The following is a 16,151-nucleotide window of genomic DNA, read 5'->3' as shown; positions in this document are numbered from 1 at the left end:
ATCTCATAGGAATGACAGGAATTATCCTATGGCACGGAATATTGACAAAAGAAGAGACAAAGTTTACAAAAGACCTAAATATGGACTGCCTGCGTCTTGATAACTGTAGGAAAATTCCTTGGCTAGAGTATATCTATACCCTCCTAAAAGGCTGTAAGGTAACTCTAGACCAAAAATAACCCTCACTGATACCGGATTACAGTAAAAATGAGTTGAAATCAAGGTTTATTTCCTCCATGGAGTCGGTGAGAGAGGTGGAAATAGGTCGGAAACAAAGTGCTACCTCATATTGTGAGTACCCTCTGTTCGTGGGCACACAACCTTACCTTATTATGGTAAGACATATTCAGCAAAATTTTACCTAACGAGGCTTAGGTTTGGCACTCTACATTTTTTAATTGCATTCCCTAAAATGGGAGAGTGGTGTCATAAACTCCCCAATTGCCCATGTGATGGAAAGTCTCCCCAGTCCACGCTGCATTTTGTATTATTTTGTCATTTTTATAGGGATATTGGAAAATCTGTATTGAAACCGCACTTTTTAGCTAACAAATTGTATTATTATAAACAAGCTTTTAATTTTATTTGTAAATTGGAGATTGTTTAAATTATGAATGCCGTTATTAGCTTTATACAAGTGTCCATTAGGAGACCGAAGGTCTACTCCTATCTAGAGGCTCTAGTCTATGAACAATCATGATGACTGAACTTGGAGTCGTAAAGTCCTATGATTTTGAAGCACGCTATAACTTTGCACTTTATTTTGATGGACGCAATAACTTTGAACTATATGCACTTTAGGAGAACTCTTTTCATTCAAAGGATAATTGACTTAAGTAACTACCCTGCACCTTATATATCTTACTGAAATGCACTTTGTCCAAATAATCATGAAATATGTTGTTTTTTTATATGGTTTTATCAAGTTTTCAGTAGCTTAAACAACGATTGACTTAATATCCTGCATTATCGATTAAAATTGAATTGTATGTATGAATGCAATACATTTTTTGATTGTACTGAAATTTTAATGATTCTACAGCTATGTAAATTGTTTTATGTGAATAGAATGCTTTTATGGTCGTATTCAAAGTACCGAATAAAGCTGTTTTGACTTGGCTTGTATGATTTTGTAAAATGAACTTGCCAATTCTGGTTACTCCTATAGCATAAAAATAAGTCGAGAAGAAGCTGTAAACCATTTGCAGTGCGAGCTAAAAGCGCCACATTGTCGGCATACAGCAGGATAGGGATTCATTTATGCCCCATTCGTGGAATGTCCTTTCCCTTTTTTGATAGGAATGTATAAATCCAATTTATGTAAAGCAGGAAAGGGAAAGCAGCCAAAATGCTCCCTTGTCAGACACCACAAGTTGAACTAATATAGGGGGAGCATTAACCAGAAGAATCATATTGGACACTTGGGTCCTGATGTAAACACCTGATAATAAGAAGTATTCCTGTCTTTACGCCCATCCGGGTCATCAGGTCCTATAACTTGGTGTGATTCACCAAGTTGAAGGCACTTGATAAGTCGATGACTGCCAGATGTAAGCAGTCCTTTTTGGTCCTTACATATTTCCCCGCAAAAAGGTAAAGGTTTAAATATTGTTCAAAGGTGCTAATACCAGGTCTAGAACCATATTGGACTTCCATCAAGGCCTTTTTTTCTCCAGCCCAATTTTCCAAGCAGGCCCAGAATCTTTACACTAAAATCTGGGGACAGTAGTAGCCATCCTCTATGAATCCAGGGCCCAGAGATTCAGGACGATCTTAAAAATATCAGCCGGCACTCCGTCCGGGCCTGTACTTTTAAATGGCATGGGGCACTCATGAACTTCAATGGATTTAAATTAGTGTCTGCATGCTGAAAGCTTAGACTGCGGTCTAAAATTGAATTTGCTTCCTGACTACCTGGGGAATAAAAAAAAATATATAGCTACCTAAGCATCAACAGGAATCAGGTTTTCTAATTTAGGTCTGTTTGTCACCATAAAGACAGGCTGGTTAATGGCTTCCCAGAACAACACACTGTCCCTTAACTTCCCGGCCGTTATGAGATCCCCCTAGGCCTTGTTTTTATTCCCAGATATCCTTTCCTTCAAAATTGATTTATAAAGACTTCTAGCCTTTTTGACGTCTGACGCAACATGAGAACGACTTTTCAGGGTGTTTAACTGGTTGTGAGCAGCAGAACAAGTTGCATTAAACCACCAGTGCAGAGGTAGGGCTCACAAGAAGGTCTATTTACAGTTACATTTTCTGAGATGGACTTACAAATGCTATAATATTCAAATTAGGTTGTGGCTGGCCCAGACTCCTCCGTTAAGCAAATGATAAAAAACTTGAGGGATTTTTCACAATATTGTTTCAAAATGCAATGGGATCTACCTTTTAGCTTCATCATTTTATTCTTAGAGAACTCTAAATTTTCCTTTCTTCTTAAATTTCTACCTTTTATCCAGATGTTTAATTTAATAATGAGAGGGTTATCATCACTAGCACAGTTGCCTATTATATCAAAATTTGGTGGGGAAATAACTCAGCTGACAACAAAATGTGATCAATGGTGCTCTCTCCCCAATTTCCTACAAAGGAGAGGATGCGCTTGTTCTTTCTGCCATTAATGCCACTGGTGAAGTTTATAGTCTACTCCAAATTAATGGATTTAAGGCCTCTACATGAACCGTATGCTTAAAATGAGTGGCAGCATTGTTAATTGAATTGCGCAAAACCACACACTCGAATTTCATAATGGTTACATAAAGCAATGCTAAAGTCTCCAACCCAGATTATGTAAACAATGTGTCTTACTTTTTTTAACCCCTTCGGTGCTCATGACGGAACGGTTCCGTCATGAGCGTCGGTTGAGCTGTGCTCATGACGGAACCGTTCCGTCATGAGCCCGCCCGCGCAAGAAACGGTCAGCACCGCGGCGGAATTCGCGCCGCATGGAAGGGGTTAAAAAGTCACCTAAAAATGTCCAACTGGTCAATTGCTTCGCTCATTGACTAAATAAAAATTTTATAATGAAAGTTTAGTAACATATTATACGGTTCAACAGAAAAAGTTAAAGGAGTAACTAGGAAATAAGCAGAGGACCAGCACTTCGAAGGGTGAAAATCTGTGCACTTAATAGGGAAAAAGGAGGCTGGACCCCCTTTAGCTCTCGCCAATTTAGATGTCAATGAGGTTGAAAAAAAAGGTGTGAACCATTAATATAGACACTTCCATCAGCCAGGTTTTCTGGCAGCAAATGATGTCTGAGAGATTAAGAAAGATAACCCCAACCGGGATTCAAAATCTTTGAATGTGCTCCCTTGTTTTCCAAAGGATGTTTATGGGACAGGACGCTGTATTGATGGCAGCAGGCATTGATTCATGTGTCAGTACTAGGGGACTCCATATACCCCCTATGATATGAATTGTTGTCATGTGGTACCACAACGTATGTCGCAATGGAACCATGAGATTGCTGTGGGAGTCCAATGACTGATTTCTGTGGTCATGATGAATATGGAAATGGAGCCATGAGGAATGAATCACTGGATGTTGAAAATGTTATTGCAAAATGATGAACCCTGAGGAAGTTCAATCCTTTTTAATGAAATGCGTTGGCTGATTTCAAGCTATTTTTCTGGAACACTTTGAAAAATAATAAAGGATGTTTGAAAAGATACAGGACTGTGAACTGTTCAATGATTGGGTGCACCATTCAATATTATTGTTTCCATGCGTTTTTTCTCAGCAGCAGATTCTTGCAATAGCGGGTACTGAGGAAAAAGTTCATCAAGTTCTGACTGGAGGAACATAGTGGGAGGTGCCATTTTATGTGTCCGCTATTGTGCTAGTCATTTATGTGCTCACGCAATGTTCCATGAGATAAGGTTGAGAGGCTTCCCTAGATGACTAGCTAGAGTGATGGGGGGGTGGGGCCTCATCATGCTGTGACTGATATGGGGTACAGTGCAAACTGGGAGGGGCTGAGGAGGAGGCACATCCCCTTGGCCTACAATGTGCTGTTCCTTCTGTTTCTAGCCCTTCTGTACCCTTACCCCGAGACGGAAGCCATGTTGGAGAAACAGCAATCCAAATCTTCCGGGGTAGATAATGACTCAATCGATTTTTGTGTTGGACAAGCAAACAACGGGCTGTTGGAATTGGCCGGGCTTTGCTCGCTGCACTATTTGCACATCGATAACATAGAAGGCCTGCAAAAATAACTCAACTGTACCACCTGGATACAGCCTGGGGATTGCGGTGGTGAGGATGTTCAAAACAATTCAACAGAAATTTCACCAGTGAAGGAGATCTAAAGTTAATGATCACACATCCTTTGTTATCCTCATTTATACCTGAGCCAATCCAGGGGTTCCTCCTGACCATCCTAATTTCAGGCAATAAATCTGGAAGCCCCCCATTTTGCTTTGAAACCAATAAGTTATTTTATTCTTTAAGCTCTGGAAATCCTGCAATTTTCACGCAGTGGCATGACTTCCTTCAACACCAAGACATATGGTGTACATTCAGGAGGACGTTGGGGATAAAAGAATGATTTTGCCCCAATATTAAAGATTGCTTCTCCAGATATTCTACCCATATCGCTGTCATTGTCCATTCAGACTTTCTTTACAGCATGAATAGGGCCCACAGAATCCACACCAGGTGCCTATGATAAGGTTGCAGAGTGGGATTCATGAAGATTTTGTTAGCCCAGGGCTGTACTGGTAGAGGTTAAAACGTTGGGGACATAGTATTGGATGTAAGGCCTTTATAAGGGGCAGCCAATGACACCATGGTCAGTTTATGGGCAGCATGGGGTGCATTCATGTTGCTTAACTGGACTTCTATCCCCCCTAATGGGCATAAATAGGAATGACTTAAAATCTCTACAAATGATTGTCAATTCAGCTTGGAAAGGGTCCCCATCTTCTATATCCATAGTAGGCTTATGTTGGACCTGTCAGCCCTAGGGTGGTCTCCCCATCTATTTTTGATCGTGCCTCATTTTTTCCACCCTCATTTTGATGCTGGACCTAGGTCTCCGGGCGCCTTTTCATTGCCAATCAGTGTTAGGGTGCAGGTGCTGCCTTCTCCCAAGATGGCTGCCACAGGCCCCTGCTACTGCGGAGTGGTCTTTTCTAGTAGCACCCTAGCTGCCAGGAGCTGGCTGGGACCCCACAACAATGTTGCGACACCAGCCCGCATTTTTTGTCCCATAGGTAGAATGGGGAAGCTCCTGGAATGTGCTGGAACCTTCTAGAAGGGAGGTGGGGTTTTTACTTTTGCCGCCTTGGATAGAGGTCACCTGACCTAGGGCTACTTAACAGAGGGAGGGAACTGTTTCTAGTTAGTTGGCCAGTGGGAGTAAAGCAGACCTGGGGAAAATCCACGCTGGAGTGTAGGCGGTAGGGCCTAGCCAGGGACTTATGCCTCTGAAAGTGACAGGACTTAGGTACTGCCTTTTAAGTGAGTGAGGGATCCTGTACAGCCCACTGATCTAGCCCAGTGATAGGAGAACCCAGGGGCCATCTGCTAAGCTTGACTAGGAAGGAACTAGTAACCAATTCAGTCCCTAACCCCAAGGAACAGAACCCCCCAAGGGCACCAGTGACATCTGCGTCGCAAGAACTGAATGCTGAAACTTCATGCCAGAGTTGAATGCTGAAACTTCATGCCAGAGCTGAATGCTGAAACTTCATGCCAGAACTGAATGCTGAAACTTTATGCTAGAACTGAATGCTGGAACTGCATGACCAAACTGAATGCTGAAACTTCACGTTACGAGTGAATGCTGAACTGCTGGGGATCAACCAGGTCTTAGCGCTGTGACCCCTGCGCTCCCTGACCTGGCCTGAGAGTCCCTGCATCCATCCAGGTTGAGCGCTGAGGTCCCCCGCTTAATTTGACCCACCCCCCTGACGCGGGGACCAGAGCGCGCTCACCGCCGTGGCCCGGAGGCCGGAAGCTTGCACCATCCCCACGTCGAGGCCCGCGGAGAAGCCCGGGGCCCCATCGCTGCCGTCGCAGCTGCTGACGGAGGTATGAGAGGCCGTGACAGCCCCCGGTGCTGAGGGATCGACTGCGGAGTCTGAAGCGGCGAAGAAAGCCTGTCGCGGTGAAGACTCCTCGGACACCGAGATCAAAGTAACCCCCGGGGAATGGGAGGTAGCGTGGCCATGCGGAGGCCTGGGACTCACCCCCCTGCTCCCCGGGAGGCTTGGGAAGGACCCGGTGCGCCCCCTGTCGAGCGGGAGCGGCACCACACTCTGAGACTCGGGATCCCCTCTGCGGGACTCCTTCTGCGCATCGGAGACTCTGATTCCCCTCTGTGGGATTGCCCCCCCCCTTGCTGCTAGACTGCCGCGTAAACGGGGACCAAGTGCCTACGGCCTGATTATTACAAGTAGCGCTGTATTCCTAAGCTCTGCTCACCAATGCTTAAGGTGTGATTAGTAGGAGTAGCGCTGTCCCCCTAAGCTCTGCTCACCAATGCTTAATGTTTGATTATTACGAGTAGCGCTGTATTCCTAAGCTCTGCTCACCAATGCTTAATGTTTGATTATTACGAGTAGCGCTGTATTCCTAAGTTCTGCTCAGCAATGGTTAATGTTTGATTATTACGAGTAGCGCTGTGTTCCTGAGTTCTGCTCTGAAGTGCCCCATGCCGGAATATTACGAGTAGCGCTGTGTTTGTAAGTTCTGCTCAGAAGTGCTTAGTGCCTGGATATTCCGAGTAGCGCGGGGTCCTCACAGTCTGCGCTTAAGCGCTAGTAGTCTTCCATGTGTGGCGCTACATTTTTCAGCCCTATTTCAAGCGCTGATAATCGCTAGATACCACGCAAGGTACCCACGGCAGGTTGAAACGCTAGTGGTGGGAGGGGCGCAGCGCTGTTAACCGCTGTGTTCACCGTTCCCCCCCAGGCTCGCCATGTATTACCAATGGGACTATGATGAGTTGCTGGTGAATCTGACGCTAACGTATTCAGGTACTGCCTATGGCACCATAATGAAATGCTGGTGATTCTAATGTCAATGTATTCAAGTAATGCCCATTGTCATCTCCTGAACTGCATTTGCATTGAACTGCGTAGATAAACTTGTTTGATTTTCACTGAACCTACGGTGTGGCGTCCATTATTGTGTGCGTTTCCTGCTTCAGGGGATGTGTGTGTTGTATGGTCGCTTTACACTTAAGACTTTGGGTGCCCAACCGCTCGAGTCACGCTAACCCCCTTAGGGCTTGGTGACCCCAGGTCTTACATTGGTGGCAGCGGTGGGATTAGGATCTGTGACCACACAGCACCCTTCCGTGAAGCAGAGGGCACCACAATTAAACGCCTATTGTATTGAAGCTCTGCAACTGTTATTACTGCACTGATTACATTCCACTGTCCAGACTGAGGGTGTAAAATCCTGGTTAGCTGGTAACTGTCACCCATATCCTAGAGTTTTTCTTCCTTAGTATCTAGGTCCCCACCTGTCACAATGGAGTTCCGGTTAGCTGACCTCGAGGGGTACACTGTAAGGCAACTGAGGGAATTCGGGCAGGGGATGGGGGTGCCTGGGTTGCGGAGGGCCAAAGGACCGGAACTCCGTACCGCCATAAGGGCATGGGTAGAGGCCCACCCCGAAGGGAGAGAGGATGAGGGACAGGAGGGGCCAGAGGCACCTCAGGAGGAGAGCGCCCAGGAAGTCCTAGACCTACTCAATGTGGATATGTCCGAAAATGTGCCCCCAGGGAGACGTTCTGGGGCCAGTAGTAGGACAGGGTCTAGGAGGAGCGCGTCTCCAGAGGAGTATGAGGACAGGAGGGAGGAGAGGCAGTTAAAGTGGGAGCTAGCGAAATTGGAACATGAGAGAGAAAGAGAAAACAAGAGATGGGCAATGGAGGAAAAGAAGCTGGCGCACGAGCTTCAATTGAAGGAGTTGGAGCTGCGCGCCCTCCAGTTAAATGCGTCCAATAAGGACAATGGTGGCAGCGTACCAAGAGAGTCCCATGAGTCAAAATTGTATTTACCCAAATAAGTCATTGCCAGCTACACAGTGGGGGACGATATTGCCAAGTGGTTGGAGGCATACGAGGTGGCCTTGACAGCCCATTGGGTTCCCGAGAGCAATTGGGGAGGGGGCTTGTATCGCTATATACCTCCCAATGTCAGGGACACCCTGTTATACTTAGCCAAGGCGGATCAGGTCAGGTATGCCCTCATGAAAGAGACCTTACTCAAGAAATTTGGTCTCAATCCCGAGAGGTACAGGCAGAAGTTCCGTGGCAGCCATAAGCTGTCCACACAGACGTGGGTGGATTTTTTTGACTATGCCCGTAAGGCACTAGATGGTTGGGTGCGTGGCAGCGAGGTGCAGGACTACCAAGGGGTGTACAATCTTTTTTTACGGGAGCACCTCTTGGATAAGTGCTTTCCGGAGCTGCGCCAACATCTGGTGGACCGCAAGTTAACGGATCCCCGTGAGCTTGCGGAGGAGGCAGATATTTGGGTGAGCACCCGGGTGTCTCACAAGGGCCCCGGGGGAGATGGCTCGAAAGGCGGACAGGGTTTCCCCCAGAAGAAAGAGGGGGGAGATAAAAAGGTGGAGTTCTCAAAAGGCCCCCAAAATAAGTTTGGGAAAGGAGTAGGAACCCCACCCCCGTCCAATTCCACAAAACCCACTTACCGTGACAGGAGTCAGCAGCCAAGGATTGTGAGGTGCTACGAATGTGGGGAGATTGGACACTACAAAGGAGATCCCAAGTGTCGCAAGTGACCCCCAGCCCCAACGGGCGGGAAGAGCCCCGGGGTAAGTAGTGTAGCGCTTGGGGTGGAGCTGCCTTTAGATAGGGAAGGGGAGTGGACAGGCCTGACCCTGGTTTCACTCGGGGATAGAGAGGTGGTCCCCGTAGTGTCCCTGCCCCCGAACACTGCTAAATATCAGCAGAGGGTGAAAGTTAACGGGGAGGAGGTGGAGGCTCTGAGGGACACAGGTGCCAGCATGACCACTGTAGTGAGGCGGCTGGTGTCCCCAGACCAAGTAGTCCCCGAGGAGTGCCATCCGGCCGTATTGGCTGACGGCAGTGTGAGTCACTATCCAGTGGCTCGTGTTCCATTTGAGTGGGGAGGAGTCAAAGGCCTACTGAGAGTTGTGGTGAGCCCTGCCTTGCCTGTGGGGTGCTTGCTAGGGAACGACCTGGAGCACACCAAGTGGAAAGATGTCGAGTTTCGAGCTCATACCGAGATGCTGGGATTACCAGGGTGGACATGCGTAGTCACGCGGTCCATGGTTGCCCGGCATGGAACTCACCCCGGGTTGGAGCCTGGAATTATGGCCCAACCCAACGCCAAGTGTGGAAAGAAGAAGGTGGTGGAGGACACTACCCGTGAGGTGGATGGGGAGGCCGCAGAGATGACCCCGGAGTCCGCGGAGGTGGATGTCGTTCCCGTGGAGGACTTGCCGACCCTTGCCGACTGGCATGTGGAAGGAGGGCCTACCCGGGAGGAATTTTGTCAGGCACAAAGGGCGTGTCCCACGCTTGAAGGCATGCGGCAACAGGCCGAAGCCCAAGTGGCCAGTCAGGAGACGGGCGGATATCATGTGTATTGGGAGGATGGTCTCCTGTACAGTGAGCCTAAGGTGCCGGTATATGGATCTTCGAGGGCCATAGTGGTCCCCCAATGTTACCGGGCCTTCCTGCTGGAGTTAGCGCACGAGATACCCTTAGCCGGACATCTGGGCCAGGACAAAACCTTTGCGCGGTTGGTCCCACATTTTTATTGGCCCAGGATGAGGATCGCCTCAGACACCTTTTGTAAGACCTGTAAGTCTTGCCAGGCAAGTGGCAAGACTGGGACTAAATTGAAGGTCCCTTTGGAACCACTCCCAGTGGTCGGGACCCCTTTTGAGAGGGTCGGCATAGACATTGTTGGGCCGTTGGACCCTCCGACCGCAGCGGGACACCGGTTCATTCTGGTCTTGGTGGACAACGCCACTAGGTACCCAGAGGCTATTCCTCTGAGGACCATCACTGCACCGGTGGTGGCGCGGGCACTGTTGGGGATTTTTACCCGAGTGGGATTCCCCAAGGTCGTGGTGTCGGACAGGGGCACGAATTTCATGTCGGCCTATATGCAGGCCATGTGGAAGGAGTGTGGAGTGACCTACCGGTTCTCCACTCCTTACCACCCCCAGACTAACGGGCTCGTAGAGCGCTTCAACAAACCTTGAAGGGAATGATCCGGAGCCTGCCAGAGGGCTTGAGGCGTAAATGGGACGTCCTCCTCCCCTGCTTGTTGTTCTCCTACCGGGAGGTACCGCAGAAGGGAGTCGGGTTAAGCCCGTTTGAGTTGCTCTATGGCCATCCCGTTAGGGGTCCCCTCAGTTTAGTGAAGGAGGGGTGGGAGAAGACCTCGCAGAAGCTTCCCCGTGACATTGTCAGCTACATGCTGGCGTTCCGCAGCCAGATGGCCAAGCTGTGGAAGGCGGCCTCAGAGAACCTAGAGGCTAGCCAGACCGTTATGAAGGAGTGGTACGACCGCAACGCTCGTACGGTCGAGTTGGACTTTGGACAGAAGGTGTGGGTCATGGAACCTGGGGAGCTTTGTGCCCTCCAGGACCGGTGGACTGGTCCATATGACATTGTGGAGCGACGAGGCCAGACCACATACGTAGTGGATCTAAAGACCCCCCGACAGCCCCTGAGGGTATTCCACGTCAACCGCCTGAAGCCGCACCATGAGCGATCAGAGCTTGCTCTCCTTATGGTGACGGATGGGAGCGAAGAGGAAGAGAGTGAAGCTCTTCCTGACCTTCTAGTGGTACAGGAGAAGGATGGCTCGGTAGAAGGTGTAGTCCTTTCCCCATCCTTGACCACAGAGCAACAGAGGGACTGCCGCCATGTCCTGGGACAGTTCGCCTTGTTGTTCTCACTCACGCCTGGAATCACTCATCTGTGTACCCATGATGTGGACACAGGGGACAGCCCCCGGTGAAGAACAAGTCTTACCAGCTCTCTGACCGAGTGAAGGATAGCATCCAGCGTGAGGTAGCCAAGATGTTGGAGCTGGGGGTGATAGAACCTTCCAGCAGCCCGTGGGCTAGTCCGGTGGTGTTGGTGCCGAAAGCGGCCCCACCGGGTACCACACCGGAACTTCGGTTTTGTGTGGACTACAGGGGGTTGAACTCTGTCACGAAGACAGATGCTCACCCCATCCCACAAGCAGATGAGCTGGTTGACCGGCTGGGAGCAGCCCGGTACCTCAGAACCATTGACCTGACATCTGGATATGGGCAGATTGCCATGGCCGATGGAGCAAGGGAGAAGACAGCATTCTCCACCCCCGAGGGCCACTTTCAGTTCCGAGTGATGCCCTTTGGGCTCAAAAATGCTCCGGCCACATTCCAGCAGTTAGTGAATCAGGTACTATCTGGTCTGGAGTCCTTCTCAGCGGCATACCTGGATGACATAGCTGTCTTCAGCAGCACCTGGGAGGACCATCTGCAGCACCTCCAGGAGGTATTGCAGGCGCTGCAACACGCTGGCCTAACCATTAAAGCCAGCAAGAGCCAGATTGGACAGGGATCTGTCGTGTACCTGGGACACCTGGTGGGCGGAGGTAAGGTGCAACCCCTCCAGGCCAAAATAGAGACCATCTTGGCTTGGGAGCCCCCAAGACCCAAACAGAGGTCCGAGCTTTCCTCGGCCTCACTGGGTATTACCGCCGGTTCGTCAAGGGATATGGTACCATCGTAACCCCCTTGACAGAATTGACCTCGAAGAAGCAATCTCGCAAGGTTATATGGACAGCTGCTTGCCAGGAGGCATTTGACACGCTGAAACATGCGATGTGTACCACTCCAGTATTCGCAACTCCAGATTTCAGTAAGGAATTCATTGTACAGACAGACGCCTCAGAGCATGGCATAGGTGCGGTGCTCTCGCAACTCAACACCGAGGGCCAAGATCAACCAGTGGCCTTCATCTCCAGAAGACTCCTCCCTCGGGAACGGCAATGGAGCACCATTGAGAGAGAAGCCTTCGCGGTGGTCTGGGCTCTGAAGAAGTTGAGGCCATATCTCTTTGGAACTCACTTCCTCGTTCAGACCGACCACCGCCCCCTTCGCTGGCTCATGCAGATGAGAGGCGAAAACCCCAAGTTGTTGAGGTGGTCCATTTCCCTACAGAAGATGGACTTTTGGGTGGAACATCGGCACGGAGTTGACCACGGCAATGCTGACGGTCTCTCCAGGTTTTTCCACCTTAGCGATGAGAACTCCCTAGAGGTTGGGTAGCTCTCCCCTCTTTCGGCTGGGGGGGACGCGTGTTGGACCTGTCAGCCCTAGGGTGGTCTCCCCATCTATTTTTGATCGTGCCTCATTTTTTCCACCCTCATTTTGATGCTGGACCTAGGTCCCCGGGCGCCTTTTCATTGCCAATCAGTGTTAAGGTGCAGGTGCTCCCTTCTCCCAAGATGGCTGCCACAGGCCCCTGCTACTGCGGAGTGGTCTTTTCTAGTAGCACCCTAGCTACCAGGATCTGGCTGGGACCCCACAACAATGTTGCGACACCAGCCCGCATTTTTTGTCCCATAGGTAGAATGGGGAAGCTCCTGGAATGTGCTGGAACCTTCTAGAAGGGAGGTGGGGTTTTTACTTTTGCCGCCTTGGATAGAGGTCACCTGACCTAGGGCTACTTAACAGAGGGAGGGAACTTTTTCTAGTTAGTTGGCCAGTGAGAATAAAGCAGACCTGGGGAAAATCCACGCCGGAGTGTAGGCGGTAGGGCCTAGCCAGGGACTTATGCCTCTGAAAGTGACAGGACTTAGGTACTGCCTTTTAAGTGAGTGAGGGATCCTGTACAGCCCACTGATCTAGCCCAGTGATAGGAGAACCCAGGGGCCATCTGCTAAGCTTGACTAGGAAGGAACTAGTCACCAACTCAGTCCCTAACCCCAAGGAACAGAACCCCCCAAGGGTGCCAGTGACATCTGCGCCGCAAGAACTGAATGCTGAAACTTCATGCCAGAGCTGAATGCTGAAACTTCATGCCAGAGCTGAATGCTGAAACTTCATGCCAGAACTGAATGCTTAAACTTTATGCCAGAACTGAATGCTGAAACTGCATGACCAAACTGAATGCTGAAACTTCACGTTACGAGTGAATGCGGAACTGCTGGGGATCAACCAAGTCTTAGCGCTGTGACCCCTGCGCTCCCTGACCTGGCCTGAGAGTCCCTGCATCCATCCACGTTGAGCGCTGAGCTCCCCCGCTTAATTTGACCCACCCCCCTGACGCGGGGACCAGAGCGCGCTCACCGCCGCGGCCCGGAGGCCGGAAGCTTGCACCATCCCCACGTCGAGGCCCGCGGAGAAGCACCGGGCCCCATCGCTGCCGTCGCAGCTGCTGGCGGAGGTGTGAGAGGCCGTGACAGCCCCCGGCGCTGAGGGATCGACTGCGGAGTCTGAAGCGGCGAAGAACGCCTGCCGCGGTGAAGATTCCTCGGACGCCGAGATCAAGGTAACCCCCGGGAGCTGGGAGGTAGCGTGGCCATGCGGAGGCCTGGGACTCACCCCCCAGCTCCCTGGGAGGCTTGGGAAGGACCCGGTGCGCCCCCTGTCGAGTGGGAGCGGCACCGTACTCTGAGACTCAGGATCCCCTCTGCGGGACTCCCTCTGCGCATCGGAGACTCTGATTCCCCTCCGTGGGATTGCCCCCCCATTGCTGCTAGACTGCCGCGTAAACGGGGACCAAGTGCCTACGGCCTGATTATTACGAGTAGCGCTGTATTCCTAAACTCTGCTCACCAATGCTTAAGGTGTGATTAGTACGAGTAGCGCTGTACCCCTAAGCTCTGCTCGCCAATGCTTAATGTTTGATTATTACGAGTAGCGCTGAATTCCTAAGCTCTGCTCACCAATGCTTAATGTTTGATTATTACGAGTAGCGCTGTATTCCTAAGTTCTGCTCACCAATGGTTAATGTTTGATTATTACGAGTAGCGCTGTGTTCCTGAGTTCTGGTCTGAAGTGCCCCATGCCGGATTAATACGAGTAGCGCTGTGTTTGTAAGTTCTGCTCTGAAGTGCTTAGTGCCTGGATATTCCAAGTAGCGCGGGGTCCTCACAGTCTGCGCTTAAGCGCTAGTAGTCTTCCATGTGTGCGCTACATTTTTCAGCCCTATTTCAAGCGCTGATAATCGCTAGATACCGCGCAAGGTACCCACGGCAGGTTGAAACGCTAGTGGTGGGAGGGACGCAGCGTGCTGGTTAACCGCTGTGTTCACCGTTCCCCCCAGGCTCGCCAGGTATTACCAATGGGACTATGATGAGTTGCTGGTGAATCTGATGCTAATGTATTCAGGTACTGCCTATGGCACCATAATGAAATGCTGGTGATTCTAATGTCAATGTATTCAAGTAATGCCCATTGTCATCTCATGAACTGCATTTGCATTGAACTGCGTAGATAAACTTGTTTGATTTTCACTGAACCTACGGTGTGGCGTCCATAATTGTGTGCGTTTCCTGCTTCAGGGTATGTGTGTGTTGTATGGTCGCTTTACACTTAAGCCTTTGGGTGCCCAACCGCTCGAGTCACGTTACCCCCATAGGGCTTGGTGACCCCAGGTCTTACAGCTTAGGAACAAGATTCTGGGTGTATAGTCTCTTAGACTTACAGCCTACTAAAAACCTCTTACTGTATCCCACCTGGCTTCCAGTTTTGGGACCACTTGATTAGACTATAGTTTCACTGGTGTCACAGCCAGAGGAGGAACACTGGCAGCTGCTGGTGCTAGCGGGATTGATAGTGCCAAACTATGCTCTATGGCAGGAGCATGGTTTCACTGCTGTAATCGAAGCTTTGAGCATCCACCAAGTGTGGGAGAGGGCTTGCAAGGGGTAAAGGAGGCAAAGAGAGCGACAGACGATGCTTAGCAAACTTAGGGCCACATGCATCAACGAAAATACCAATCGCAAACGGGCAGATTCGTAGAATCTGCCCCTTTTCGACAGGTATTTTTGCATTTGGGATGCATCATCCCAAATGCAAAAATAGCAATTTAAGTAATCGCTAAATTTGCGATTACTTAAATTGCGATTGCATTTGCGATTCCTTAAATGCAATGCATTAACAACAACAACAAGTTCAATTTCGTGAATAGGAATCGCAAATTACCATCAATTTCATGTTGATGTTAATTTGCGAAAACTTTGACAAATTCACTAAAGTGCATTTTTCAAAGTTCCATGTAACCGTGTGCGCAACTTGTGGTAAGATGGAATTTCAGGGGTGCAACAGGGTGTCCTTTTGGAACCCTTGCACCCTTGAAATTGCATGCGCAATTTGTGAGTACCTAGTGGGTACTTGCAAATTGCGCATGCAATCCCCTTCATTCCTATGGGCCTCTAGGCCCATAGGAATGAATGGTAAGCCATTCCTTAATTGCGACTTGCAATTTGCACGTCGCAATCAAGGAATGTTTAGGAATCGCAATTTTTTTAGAGATTCCTACATGCATAGGCAATTGCGATTTCATAATTGTTATTCCTTAAGAATCGCAATGAAGGAATCGCAAATGTCTATATTGATGCATGTGCACCTTAATTTCTTTTTTTGATTGCTCCAAACACCATTTTTAGGAACACATCAAGTGTAGACCCCGAAGCCCTCGGAGTTATCAGCAGAGTCTTACACTTTCCCATAATACAAAAATGGTCCCACACAAAAGAGAAGCAATGGATTACCAGTACCTGAAAGCAGAAGAAAGGGGAGTGGCCCAGGCCAGCCTTCTCCAAGCGATGATGGGTGTAGACGAGCCCACCCTTGGCCCAGGCTTAGCCCGGGCACATCCCGCATAGAAGGCGCTGGTGCAGTGCTTTTTAGCGCTGTAGGAGGAGCAACTCTTCCCCTTTCTTTGGTTCTGTTGGCACCTCATCGTAAAGATGCCTTATGGGGGAAGAAGTCCTCAAACTGCCACCACCAGTGCGGCAGAGTCCCTGCAGCTACTTGTCTGGGATTGGTTGTAAAATTGCTCTAACTTTACAGTTAATCGCACATGAGGCATAATGAATGATTGCAGCGGCCTATGCTCTTTCTCTGCCTCTTGGTACACTCCTCATAAAGCTAACCTTCTGTCCTTCTCCTTGACTCTACAATAT

The sequence above is a fragment of the Triturus cristatus genome, chromosome 7 (genome assembly GCF_964204655.1).
Source record: "Triturus cristatus chromosome 7, aTriCri1.1, whole genome shotgun sequence".
In the NCBI taxonomy this organism is placed as follows: Eukaryota; Metazoa; Chordata; class Amphibia; order Caudata; family Salamandridae; genus Triturus; species Triturus cristatus.
Note: the sequence above shows the minus strand (reverse complement) of the source record.